Source organism: Schistocerca piceifrons, chromosome 8, assembly GCF_021461385.2.
Source record: "Schistocerca piceifrons isolate TAMUIC-IGC-003096 chromosome 8, iqSchPice1.1, whole genome shotgun sequence".
NCBI lineage: Eukaryota > Metazoa > Arthropoda > Insecta > Orthoptera > Acrididae > Schistocerca > Schistocerca piceifrons.
Genome location: NC_060145.1, coordinates 128274813 through 128289444, shown reverse-complemented (window position 1 = coordinate 128289444; position 14632 = coordinate 128274813). Strand labels below are relative to the sequence as shown.

The following is a 14632-nucleotide window of genomic DNA, read 5'->3' as shown; positions in this document are numbered from 1 at the left end:
GGACAAAATGAACACCTCACTGCTCTAAATTGCCGTGCAGCTCGTCATGAGACTGCAAAAGAAGGTCCCTATGGAATATAATACCCTGGACCATATTTAAACTCTTATGGGGTGTGATGGTAGCTGAAACATCCCCAACTTGTCACAAGCAAGTAACCTTCGTGACTGGACAGAGGATGCTGTTTTTATCAAAACTGACCCAGAGCACATTTTGGACAAGCCCTCCACCTTCCCAAACTTGTCCTCTAAATGCTCTATAAAGAACTGAGGCTTCGTCGCCATGAAAGACTCCTCATCAGATCTCGTATAAACTAGAAACTGGGGCAAAGAAGTCTCACTGCCATCCTTAGCCTTTTGCTCCTCCCATGGTATGGCCAGAGAGGGGAATGATTTTGGATCATATTTCTGGGTGTTGAATTGAGCCGTAGAACGCTTAGAGACTGCTGGCGGCTGGCCACCAGCAAGAGATGATGTACCATGCTTCATTGCGGGTCATCCGCCCTGATGCCACCCACTCTGACCAAGGGCCTAACCCCATGGGCACCACCTAGCCTCAGGGCGGGACACCTGGCAGAATGGCCATTGACAGGAGTCCCAATGCCCCAGGGAGATAGGCATCTACTCCTTGGCATACGTGGGGAGTTAACGGCACAGGCATCAGCAGAGCGATCCCTGTGTTGTCAGGGGGCTACAACCAACAGGGTACATGGCGGCCCCACCACAACGGACTGGCTACCATGCTGGATATTAGGTGCAAGGAAGACCATGGTCGTCATCTCCGCAGGAAACGACACTGCACAGTGCATGGCGGAAATCGCACCCAGGAACGCATCCGCGGCCAAGAGACGGAGAGCGAGCGGGACTGCAATGCGACGATGAGAAAGCTGGCTAAAGGTCTCAATGCACGATGGACACAATGCACCAAGTAAGGCGCCCTTCCCCATTTGGCTCATTCTTCGGAATAATTTTGAAATTTGGAGGTCAAACCTGAGAGCGGACCATCACATAAGGGCCAAAACATGAGAGACTCCTTTTAGTCACCTCTTATGATGGGCAGGAATACCGCTGGCCTTTTCTTACCCCCATACCCGCAGGGGGGAACTTCATCCAGAACTGCAGGTCAGGGGAGACTTACTGTACGGGATGAGAAGGAAAGGAATCTGTCTTCCCTTTAAAATGTAGAATGGTGTCCCTTATAGGTAAATTAAAAACACAACAAGAATGATTAAAATGAAAACACACACATATATCTGCAGAAAACTGAAACCCCGTCTTCACAGCTCAGTCCATCAACCTCCACATTATACATTGCAACTGATTGGTCGTTGTTGCAACACTGGAGGAGGAACTGAAAACAGCAAAATCATCCACAAATATGGAGCAGTCTACAGGAATCCTTACCGTAGATGTGATACTGCATATGGCTATGGCAAAGAGGTTAACACTTAAAACACTGCGCTGAGGAACACCATTCTCCTGCTCTAAACGATCCAATAGTATGTCGCCAAAGTGAGGTCTAAAAAACCAATTAGACAAGAAGGACCATATGAGAATGAGGAGGGGGCCACAAAGACCCCATTGATGGAGTCGCACAAGAATATTATGTCTCTAAGTGTTGTATGCTTTACTGACATCAAAGAATGTGTCGATACAGTGATGTTTATGTAGGAAACCTGCTGAAAAGCTGCCTCTAGAGGGGTCAGATTGTTGACGTTGGACCAAAATCTCCAGAATCCTCACTAAGGGGAGTTGCCTGGTCTCTAACAATGAGACCATGCACAGCTCGTTAAGACAGTGCTCCAGTAACTACAGGGGCATGTGCAGTGATTTCCTGGTTTGAGGTGAGGTATCAAAACAGCCTCTCACCACAAGTTGGGGAAGTTGCCTGTCTGCTATATAAGATTAAAACATTTGGGGAGGATTTCCTTTGATGCTGTTGACAAATGTCAAAGCATGCAGTACTGGATTTCATCATGACCACGTTCAGTATAACAAATCTGACATGTTGATTCTACTTCCCACATGGAGAAAGGGCCGTTTTTGTTTTGTTTGTTTGTTTTGGTTTTAGGGCGCAAAACTTCTATGGTCATTAGCGCCCGGTCCGTGACTTAGGAAACAGTAAAAAGCCGAAATTGAAAGCCAGCAGCAATGGGAACGAAAGTCATAAAATTGGAGAAACTAAAAGCGGAAGGAATGTTTAAAAATCCACTACAGAAAGGGGTTGGTTGTGCCCAAAAAAAACTTCAAATGACTGACGTCATTTCACTGGCACTAAAACTCGACAACGCGGTCGGCTGAGCGCGTGTCATCTGCTAAAATCGACGATATATCAGGCGAAAGCTGTAGACGGGAGCGTAACGGATTAAAATAGGGGCACTCAATTAAAAGGTGTCTTACCGTCCACAGCTGAGAGCAGTGGGGACAGAGTGGGGGAGGATCGCCGCTTAAAAGATGTCGATGGCTAAAAAGACAGTGCCCTATCCGGAGTCTAGTTAAAATTACCTCCTCCCGACGACGCATTCGGGAGGAAGAGGTCCAAGCACAAGGAAGAGCTTTGACGTCCCGCAATTTATTATTGGGAAGTGTCGACCAATGCGTGTGCCATAAATGAACAACACGTCGACGTAGAACGCTCCGTAGATCGGCGAAGGGAATCGATTGAATAGCTGGCCGAGGAAGAGAGACTGCAGCCTTGGCTGCAATATTGGCCGCCTCATTTCCACAGATACCAACGTGTCCCGGGAGCCAGAGGAACGCCACCGAGACGCCCCCCAGGTGGAGCAAGCGCAGACAGTCCTGAATCCGGTGGACCAGAGGGTGCACAGGATAAAGAGCTTGGAGACTGAGGAGAGAGCTGAGAGAATCTGAGCAGATAACGTACTGTATCCGCTGATGGCAGCGGATGTAGTGGACAGCCTGGAGAACAGCGTAAAGCTCCGCAGTATAAACCGAACACTGGTCGGAAAGCCGAAAGTGATTTGGGGTGTCGCCAACAATATAGGCACTCCCTACACCTAACAATGTTTTCGAGCCGTCGGTGTAAATAAATGTGGCGTCCGTCATTTGTGCACAGAGAGCAGCAAATGCCCGACGATAAACAAGTGAAGGGGTACCATCCTTGGGAAATCGACAAAGGTCACGGAGCAGGCAGATCCGGGGACGGAGCCAAGGCAGTGTTGTACCCCAAGTTGTCAAGAAGGTTTTAGGAAAGCGGAAGGAAAGAGAATGGAGCAGCTGACGGAAGCGGACTCCCAGTGGTAGTAGGGAGGAGGGGTGGCCTGCATACCCTACATCAAAGGAGGCGTCGAAAAAAATGTCATGGGCTGGATTAGCAGGCATGGAAGACAGATGGCTAGCATAACGACTCAGAAAGACTGCTCGCCGATTGGACAGCGGAGGTTCAGCAGTCTCAGCATAAAGGCTTTCCACAGGGCTGGTGTAAAAAGCTCCAGACACTAAACGTAATCCACGGTGGTGGATAGAGTCGAGACGCCGAAGAATAGACGGCCGAGCAGAGGAGTAGACTATGCTTCCATAGTCCAATTTCGAGCGAACTAAGGCGCGATATAGGCGGAGAAGGACCACTTGGTCCGCTCCCCAGGAGGTACCATTCAGGACACTGAGGGTGTTGAGGGATCGCAGACAGCGAGCCGAAAGATAGGAAATGTGGGAGGACCAGCACAGTTTTCTGTCAAACAGAAGACCCAAGAATTTAGCGACGTCTGAAAACTGAAGGTTGACAGGACCTAGATGTAAGGAGGGCGGAAGAAACTCCTTACGTCGCCAAAAATTAACACAAACGGTCTTACTGGGAGAAAAACGGAAGCCGGTTTCGATGCTCCAAGAGTGGAGGCGATCGAGACATCCTTGAAGACGTCGTTCAAGAAGGCTGGTCCGTTGAGAGCTGTAGTAGATCGCAAAATCGTCCACAAAGAGGGAGCCCGAGACATCAGGAAGGAGACAATCCATAATTGGATTGATGGCAATGGCGAACAGTACAACACTCAGCACTGAGCCCTGGGGTACCCTGTTTTCTTGGGAGAAAGTACGGGAGAGAGTAGTGTTCACCCGCACTCTAAATGTGCGCTCTGCCATAAATTCGCGAAGAAAAAGGGGCAGCCGACCTCGAAAGCCCCAAGAGAACAGTGTGCGGAGGATGCCTGTCCTCCAACAGGTATCGTATGCTCTCTCCAGATCAAAAAATATTGCTACTGTTTGGCGTTTCCGGAGAAAATTGTTCATGATATAAGTGGAGAGAGCAACAAGATGGTCAACTGCAGAACGATGCTTTCGGAATCCGCATTGGGCAGGTGTTAAATGACTGCGGGATTCCAGCCACCACACTAAACGGTAATTCACCATACTCTCCAAAACCTTACAGACACTACTCGTGAGAGAAATGGGGCGATAGCTAGAGGGGAGATATTTGTCCTTTCCAGGTTTCGGAACAGGAACGACGATAGCTTCCCGCCATCGTCTGGGAGAAGTACTGTCGGTCCAAATTCGATTATAAAGGCGAAGGAGGTAACGCAGACTATGGGTTGATAAATGCAGCAACATTTGGACGTGGATACCATCCGGTCCTGGGGCGGACGAGCGAGAAGTAGAGAGTGCATGTTGGAGTTCCCGCAAGGAGAAAACAGTATTGTAGCTTTCGCGATTTTGAGAGGAGAAAGCAAGAGGTCCCACTTCCGCTGCACGTTTCTTCGGGAGAAACGCTGGCGGGTAATTTGAAGAGCTCGAAATCTTAGCAAAGTGCTGACCCAACGAGTTAGAAATTGCGACGGGGTCCACTAATGCGTCATGTGCGACAGTGAGCCCAGAGACCGGGGAGAAACTAGGCGCGCCTGAGAACCGTCGAAGCCGACTCCAAACTTCCGTAGAGAGAGTGAAGGTGTTAAATGAGCTAATAAAGAATTTCCAGCTTGCCTTCTTGCTATCGCGGATGACACGACGGCATCGCGCTCCGAATTGCTTATAGCGGATACAGTTGGCCAAAGTAGGATGGTGGCGGAAAACGCGGAGAGCACGTCGCCGCTCACGTATTGCATCACGGCATGCCTCATTCCACCAAGGAACTGGGGGGCGCCGGGGCAATTCGGAGGTGCGTGGTATTGAATGTTCCGCAGCTGTAAGAATAACGTCGGTAATATGTGTGACCTCAACATCGAGGCCGGGAAAGCGACGGTCATCGAATGTCGCAAGAGACGAAAAAAGTGTCCAATCGGCTTGGGCAAACTTCCAGCGTCGCGGGCGCATGTAGGGCAGTTGAGGCTGCAGTCTAAGGACACATGGAAAGTGGTCACTCGAGTGTGTATCATCAAGGGCGAACCATTCGAAGCGCCGAGCTAGCGGAACAGTACCGACCACAAGGTCCAAGTGAGATAAATTTGTCGTGGAGGCAGACAAAAATGTAGGGACCCCAGTGTTGAGGCAAACTAGATCTGCTTGGTGGAAGACGTCTAGCAATAGTGAGCCACGTGGACAAGAATGTGGAGATCCCCAAAGCGGGTGGTGTGCATTGAAGTCCCCAACCAGCAAATATGGGGGTGGAAGCTGACCAAGAAGATGAAGGAGATCAGCTCGTGCCATTGGTGTGGACGATGGAATGTATACAGTACAAAGAGAGAACGTGTATCCGGAAAGGGAAAGACGGACGGCAACAGCTTGGAAGGAAGTGTTTAAATGGATTGGGTGATAATGGAAAGTTTCATGGAGAAGAATCATGAGTCCTCCATGCGCTGGAGTGCCTTCAACAGGGGGGATATCATATCGGACGGACTGAAAATGAGGGAGAACAAAGCGGTCATGGGGACGCAGCTTTGTTTCCTGAAGACAGAAGATGACCGGCGAGTAGGATCGTATGAGGACCGACAATTCATCCCGATTGGCTCGAATGCCGCAGATATTCCAGTGGATAATGGACATAGGGTGAACAGAAAATGGAGAAATGTGACCAAGGTCGCTGTCAACTCAACAACTGCTCAGAGCTTGCGACCGACAGCATGGAATGGCATTCTGCCGAAGGCAGAAGATCCTGATCCATAGGTTGGTCAGGAGCAGCTCCTGACACCAGCGATCGGCCGGTTTATCGGCCGCCAGCAGTGCGCCTCGGCGACACAGAAGACGGCCGAGGGCGATTTCCGCCAGGTGGTGCTGTAGATGGGACACGCCTTGGCGGAGAAGAAGATGAACTGGGTTTCTTTGTAGCCTTCTTGGAAGTATGATATTTAGAGGAAGGAGGAACCGATGGTTGGGAAGTTGCCGTACGTAAAAACTCTTCACGAGTATGCTCTTTTTTCTAAGTCTTGGTGTCTGACTTTTGGGCTCGAGATTTAGCAGAACTCGACGTAGGGTGAGCCAGAGATTGGGCAGGCGAAAGTGGTGAGGTTGAACGGGCGATCTTTGCGCTGGCCGATCTGACGACTGTGGCACTAAAGGTGAGGTCGCAAGTCTGCGTGGCCGCCTCCTTTGTTGGCCGAGTAGAAGCAAGGACAGTGCTGTATTTTCCTTTCTGAGGCACGGTGGGCTGTCGACTGGCGAATAATTTTCGAGCAGCAAAGGTCGACACCTTTTCCTTTACTCTAATTTCCTGGATGAGCTTTTCGTCCTTAAAAACGGGACAATCTCGAGAGGAAGCAGCGTGGTCACCCATACAGTTGATGCAGCGATGGGATGGAGGTGGACAAGCACCCTCATGGGCATCCTTGCCACATGTAACACATTTGGCCAGATTGGAACAGGACTGGCTGGTGTGATTGAACCGCAGACACCGATAGCAACACATAGGGTTTGGGACATAAGGGCGAACGGAAATTATCTCATAGCCTGCTTTGATTTTCGATGGGAGTTGAACTTTGTCAAACGTCAAGAAGACAGTGCGGGTTGGAATGATGTTCGTGTCAACCCTTTTCATAACCCTATGAACAGCCGTTACGCCCTGGTCAGACAGGTAGTGCTGAATTTCTTCGTCAGGCAATCCATCGAGGGAGCGTGTATAAACGACTCCACGCGAGGAATTTAAAGTACGGTGCGGTTCCACCCGGACATGGAAGGTGTGCAGTGGTGAGGTACGCAGCAATTTTTGTGCCTGGAGGGCACTGACTGTTTCTAACAACAGGGTGCCATTCCGTAATCTGGAACAAGACTTTACAGGACCTGCAATTGCGTCGACACCTTTCTGAATAATGAAAGGGTTGACCGTGGAGAAGTCGTGACCTTCGTCAGACCGAGAAACAACAAGGAACTGTGGCAACGATGGAAGAACTGACTGTGGCTGAGACTCAGTGAACTTACGTTTGTGAGCAGACACAGTGGAAGGTGAGGAAACCATTGCGGAAGAATCCCCCATGATTACCGGCGTCTCCAATGGCGCGCTCCTCCCTTGTGGGGGCCCTCTCTGAGGGCACTCCCGCCTTAGGTGATTGTTCACACCTCAGGTCACACCTCCCGACAAACGGACGAAGGGACCAATCGGCACTTTCGGAAGGTATCAGCTCGGGTAATCACCCCTCCCTGGGCCTGGCCGTTACCAGGGGGTACGTACTTGTCCTACCTGTCTACCCGGGGCGGGGAATTACGCGTTACCCCGTCACCGGCTACACATGGAAGTGCGTGGGTCGGCCTTCAGACACGCACAGGGAGGAAGAAAGAAAGGGAAAGGAAAGAAGAGAGGTCTCAAACGCCGCAGCGGAGAAAAGGGTAAAGAGAAGAGGTAAGGAAAAGAGAAGGACAAAGGAAGGATGAAGATATACAAGCAAGGAAGGCGAAGAATGCGGTACATTTACAAGCGTTCGTCTCCGGACGTAGGCACAAACCATACTCCCAGAGGGGGAGAAAGGGAAGGAAAGAGCCAGAGGTGAGGGGGGGGGGGGGGGGGGGCGAAGATGGGGGATGGGGAAGGATGCGGAAAGGGAAGGGATGCAGCCCGGAAAGGAAGGAAGGCCACATTAGCTTGGGGTCCCGTGCTCGCTACGCACATATCCACAAAAGAGTTGTGGATCCCCTGGGGGGGAAAGGGCAGTTGTGAGACTCACAATTGTGGGATCTGAAGCCTAACTTGCCACTCTCTGCAGCTGCACAGTAGCAACAAAACACTGGATCTTGGCTTGCATCGTCAGTAATCCTGCAAGATGCTCTGCTGTCATCTGACTGATATCTCCAGATGCTGTTTGAAGGCACCCTCGTTTCAGCACTGTCATTATTGGTAAACAGCTATGTCCTGTGGCTTCCCATACTTTTGTGGAAAAAGTGGAATGGTTGATGGAGTCCAGTAATGCTTGCCATGGCCTTTTCTTGCTCTCCTTAATTACACATCGAGACTTAGCTCTCTTGACCAGGAAGGCTATGAGGTTGTCTGCTGCTGGGCGGTACTTAAACCATCGATCACTGGTCACCAAGGGACAGGTTGCCTCCTAAATTACCTGAGGACATTGGGATTGATATGTCAGCAGCATGATGGATCATTTGTGTGATATGGTCCACCCGTTCTTGGATGCGATCGTGGTGTTTAAACACAGCTAGCTGGCTGAACAATGTCCAGTTAGCTCTGCTGACCATCCAGTTTGGTGGTTTCTGTGCAGGTAATGCTCTCTCCAGGAAATGAGCGAGGAGTGGGAAGTAGTCACTGGAAAGAAGGTTCTCAACCACTTCCCCCTGAACAGTGTGAGAGGGCTGGAAAGAAAAAAAAAGAAGAGAGGTTGATGGCTGAGAATGACCCTGTAGCAGCAAAGAAACAGTGAGAGTACCTATGCTAAGAATGCACAGCTCATGAGATGCCATGAGGCTCTCCAAAACTTGACCCCAGGGGCAAATAAACGTCAAACACCACAACACATGATCGGCACTGAAGTCTCCCAGTAGCAGAAATGGTTGGGAGAGTTGTTTTATATGACATATCAGAGCCTCAGAGTCAATAACATCGTGTGGAGGTAAATTTAGCGAACAAACTGTTATCCTCTGACATACATGACTGCAAGCGCAACTGCCTGCAGATCAGTAGCCAGGGGGGGAGCAGATGATTGGTGTGCCTTCTCTTGGCTCTTTCCCCATTCACATCATCCTTATGATAACAGCGTACAACTCCTTAGGACAGGGGCATCAGATGCTCTAAAATGCACTTTCTGCAAACACAAAAACAAGAGGCATTCCTAAGCTAGCAGTTTCAGTTCCTCCTTGTGTCCTGAACCCATTAATATTCCATTGTAGAATGAGAGCCATCTATCGTGAGGCTAGCACTTTCATCCTGGTTTTCTGCCCTAGAGGCGAGCCCACAATCTGTGGAGGCTCAGTCGTGGGATGAGATCGAGGTTCATTGCCTCTGAAGAAGAATTGGGAGAGACTTCTGAAGAATGACATTGACATCGTCAGACTGTTTACTTCCTGATTCCATCACCACAATGTCAGCAACCATGGCTTTTTGTGAAGCTCTGGGGGGAGGGACAGGCTTCAAAACGACTGCAGCAGCACAATGCATTGACAAATGCAGGTACTAGTGCTGACACTAACCACCTCTGTCTCTGAAGCAGCTTTGGCATTCTGCACTGGCTATTTAAGGAATGCACTTTGCAGTCTTTATATCTTGTATCTTTCATTCTTCAAGGTATACGCCGCAGTTCTGACTCCAGACAGGGTGAGCTCCAGAGCAATTCACACACTTCAAATGAGATGTGCAATTGGAACCTTCGTGAGCAGACTTACCATATTTGCCGTAAGTGGCTTCCCTGTGACACCCAACAGTAGTATGCCCAAAGTGCTGACACTTGAAACAGCGCATAAAGTCACACACTTAAGTGAAGGAAACCTGCCTTAATGTGCTCAGAAAATTTTGTGCTATTAAACGTCAGGATAAAGAGTCAGACTTTATAAGATTCCCCATCCACCCTCTGCATGATACGAGGGCTGTTTTTATTTTTTCAACCTCCGATCGTCCATCTAAGCAAGTAAGAGGTAGGGAGGGGTCGGACCTGCGCGTCATGTGATTGCGCAGCTCCCCCGCCACAACCTCTGCTATTTTCAGCTGCAGTGTGTCAGTCTTAGTTGAGCTATGTCTGTGTAAACATGGCCACAAATGCTCCCGCCAAATGCAAGTTACGAAGTGTAATCCGTTTTCTGCAAGCAGAAGGATGTAGTGTTGTGGAAATCCATTGCAGAATGAGCAATGTGTATGGTAACAACGTTATGAGTGATGGTAGTGTTCGGGAATGGTGTTGAACATTTAAAGAAGGACGAACAGATGTCCATTATGAAAGTGGACAAGGTCGCAAGTCTGTCGCCACTGTAGGCCTCGTTGAGCATGTTGATCAGGCGGTGAGGTGCAAATGAAGGTTTACAATTAGCGAACTGTCTGATGAATTTCCAGACATTTCAAGGTCTGCTTTGTACACAATTGTGACTCAAGACCTAGGCTATCAGAAATTGTGTGCACATTGGATCCCAAAAATGCTGAGTACCGACCACAAAACGCAAAGGATGGCATCAGCATTATCGTTTCTCACACGTTATGCCAATGAGGGAAACGTTTTTTTGAAGTTGATTGTTACTGGCGATGAAACGTGGGTCTTTATGATAATCCTGAAACAAAGGAACAATCAAGGCAGTGGATGCACACAGCTTCCCCAAGCAAACCAAAGTAGTTAAACATTCACTGACAAAAAGACAAAGAATGGCCACTGTGTTTTGGGACCATAAAGGAGTGCTGCTGGTGGACTTTATGGAGCAAACTACGACGATAACCAAGGAAGTTTATTGTGAAACTTTACGTTGTCCCCGCAGAGCCATTCAAAACAAACGCAGAGGAATGCTTTCGTCTGGCGTTGTTTTGATCCATGACAACGCCCGACCACACAGTGCCAACATGACAAAAGACTTCCTCAAAAAGTTTAAATGGGAAGTTTTTGAACATCCACCGTACAGCCCAGACCTAGCACCAAGTGATTATCACCTGTTCCGAGAACTGAAGTCATGGTTAGGTGGGCAGCGCTTCGCTACTAACGAAGAACTTCAGGATGCAATCAAGGCTTACCTGTCCTCACTGGCGGCAACATTCTTCGAGGAAGGCATCGAAAAGCTTGTGTCACGGTATGACAAGTGCCTCAATCATTTTGGCGATTATGTAGAAAAATAAGTTGAGACTTTACTGTACTTTTGGTAATAAAATTATTATTTTCTGTGCATTTTTCTTTTACTTATAGCCAATCGAAGGTTGAAAAAACAGCCCTCGTATTTTGCATGGCGACTATACCTTCTAGAGCCCATTCATCTTTCAATTCCTCCTTGGGAACATCCATCAATCCCTGCACATCACAACAACTTTGCTGTAATTCAAGCTGATGTGCAGCTTAGTGCCGATGAAACATTCCCCAAAGCACTGAGCTTTTTGGAGGTTCTTAACTTGTTGGGAACTAGATGTTTCCACCAACATTGTCCCATTACACAATTGCTTAACTGATTTTAAACTGCTAAAAATGCCTTCTAACCCTTTTTGAATATTTGAGGTTCATTCAAATGAAACCTGGTCAGTGCATCTACCTTTGCCTTACACATAAGGTGGCACCACATAACTGTGGGTACTGTGCTGCCATCTACTGGTAGAGAGACTGACAAGTGCGTACCATTTGATGTTGCACAGCGCCAGTGTGGTTTCACGCGAAGAGAAGGTGTTCACACAAGTTATCATCCACTATTGAACATGTATGTGAGTAAGCAGGAACAACAAGGAGTGATTTGATTTTTGGTGGCAAAGGTAGTTGGAGACCGTGAAATGTATCGGCGGATGAAGGCTGTGTATGGTGAGTACAGTCAGAGTCGTTCACGTGTTTTGGAATGGCGCAAATTATTCCTTGAGAGCGTGAGTCATTGGGAGACGATGCTCATCCCGGACAGGCTCACCATGTTATCACACCAGAAATGGTAGCGGAAGTGTATGCTTTAGTCTTGGACAACCACAGCATGACAGTGAACAAGATACATCAGTTACTGGGTATTAGCATGGGCACTGCCCACATCATAATGCATCAACACTTGAATTTTTGAAAAATCTGTGTGCAGTGGGTTTCCCACCAACTGACCGCCGAACATCGCAATACTCAAATGGTGCTCTCTTTGAGTCATCTGCAACGTTATCATGAAGAAGAATACAGCTTTCTGTCATTATTGTCACAGGTGACGAAACATGGTGTTACCATTTTGAACCAGCAAGCACCAGAGCAAGCAAGGGAAACATGTGACCTCCAAAGAAATCAAAGGCCATACACACCAGTTCTGGTAAGGTCATGATGTCCTCCTTTTTTGACCACAAGGGCCCACGGCTTGTTAGTTCCTGGAACGGGGAACCACCGTCAATGCCCAGCGTTATCAAGCAACTTAACAGAACCTTAGATGAGCCATCAAGTCAAAACGCCAAGACATGTTGCCCAATGGCATTATCCTCCTGCATGATAATGCCCACCCATACACGGCCAATGTGGTGAAGACGACATTGCAGCAGTTTTGGTGGGAAACGTTGGAACATCCACCATACAGTCCCAACCTTTCACCATGTCACTTTCAAGTGTTTGGATCTCTAAAAAAAGCTATTCATGGACATTCATTCGCAAAGGACGACAAAGTGTGTGACTGGGTCCAGGCCTGGATCCAACAGCAGCTTACTAGTTTCTTCAAGGACAGAATCAACCGGCTAGTGTCGCAATGGGATAAATGTGTGTACAGTTTTGGTGACTATTTTTGAGTATGTGTACTTAGTATAACTACAGTTTTGAATTAATAAAATCGTTACCGTTACTTTACGTTAATGATTAGGTTTAATTTCAATGTCTCTTATAGAAAGGCAAAACTTTCTCAAAGCTGCCCTCTTTCCTTTTTACTATTAAAAACACAATCTGACTGCCAGCAAGTGATCTGTTACTACATCAAAAACATTTCGAATTTATTTCTGAGTCAGGAGGACTGGCTACATGAATGCTCTAATTTGATCAGGTGTTAGTGCATACCAGCAGCCCACCCTTTCCGCTGGGAGCAGGAGAAGGAGATGATTTCGAGTGTCCATCTCAGTACTAAAAGCAGGTAGGGAAATAAAAGTCCACCTACACAGAGCCCCACATGTCTTTTTATACAACTGAGGTATGACAAGATCCCCAGAGACTGCCTGCAAAAGAGTTCCACTTCAACAGCCATGAATCTCATCAGCGTGAAACACACCTTGAGATTGAGTTTTTTTTAACCATCCTCATGATCTGTGCGGTCAAGCCAAGATCTTCATTCCCTGTGACACACAACATTCCACTGCACAGTGGTCAAAGAAGCATGCCCAGGGCATACTGTGACGGGGGATTGGCGGCACCTACCAGTCCCCAGCTGACAGACCCTTGGGTCGTCAAGCTCATATCCAGCAATGAATGCTGAGCCCCCGAGGGGAGGCAATTAAGAGCACACTATATTTTGTTTAAATAAATATACTCACATGACAGCATGCATGGAAAGACTAAATTATATCGGACAGGCAAAGATTTGATCCCTGGTCTTCCCAAACATTATTCCTCTGATTACGTCACTTTAGTGAGCGGAAGGTGTAGGGGGAGAGAAGGAGAGGTTTGGGAAGGGGGGGCAGAGAGAGGAAAGGAGGGGGGGGGAGAGATTCCATGAAGCATGACAAGCTACAGCGCTATCTGATTTTAAAAACCAAGAAGAATATATTAAACTACCTAAACACGGGATAAAGATCTCTTCATAACTGAGTTTTAATCTTATAAAATGGAAGTTAGATCCCAGGTTAACCAAGAGCTGCTTTCTTGCGCAAGAGTATGACAAAATCTGTTAAAACAAAGTGCAGGATGTAGACAGTATGAGCACCAAGCACTACATATTGATGCAGATTCAGCTGCTAGTGTAAGAATTTTCTGTAGTCACTCCTCATAGCACAATACTTTCCCACAAAACTGTTTCAGAATCACATCACCCCACCTGTGTAACAAAAAGAAGATGATAATATAAAATGAAATTGCAAAAATGAGCCAAAACGGACATCAAATGATCACAGTGCAGAGAAAAGGATGCAGCAGTGTCTAAAACTAACAGCTTTTCTAAAGCCCAGACCTTAACTTGAAATGCCTAATTTGATTACAAAACAATTGTGAACTACCTATAGACCCAGAATAATAGACGTCCAACATCTGATCATCTCAAAATGTTAGGTTCTGATATTTGTCCATGATACTCTGGTGTTGTTGCAGCACTTGTTGTTCTGATAATCCTCTCTACTCACATTCTTCTCCAGTTTATGCTTCATTGCTGCCTCTCATTGTCAGTCTCTTTGGGCACCCACTGCAGACTTTGACATTGCCTTTTGTGATACCTCTATTTTCTTTTTCTTCTTTGTCATTGACGTCATTCCTCAACAATCTATTGGAATGTTAGCCCCCTGTTGCCATTGAATTCCATTAATCCGAAGTTCTCATTTTTCTGAATAATTGTGGTTACTTTATTCCAAAAGCAGTTTATTTTGCTTGTATGAATGTGTACCACATGATCTACTGAGATGGAGCACTATTTAATAGATTTTGAAACAAATGAAAACAATAGTTCTCTTCCAACTTGTCCCATATATGGTTTTTGAGAGCAACATAACTATTTCAAT

At 47.4% G+C, this 14632-nt stretch overlaps 1 protein-coding gene across 1 annotated transcript in view; it reads right to left on the bottom strand.

The window, feature by feature from the left end:
- The window catches only part of LOC124711670 (N-acetylglucosaminyl-phosphatidylinositol de-N-acetylase), a 114727-nt gene that overhangs the window by 67538 nt on the left and 32557 nt on the right, over positions 1–14632 (bottom strand). The window lies entirely within an intron of this gene.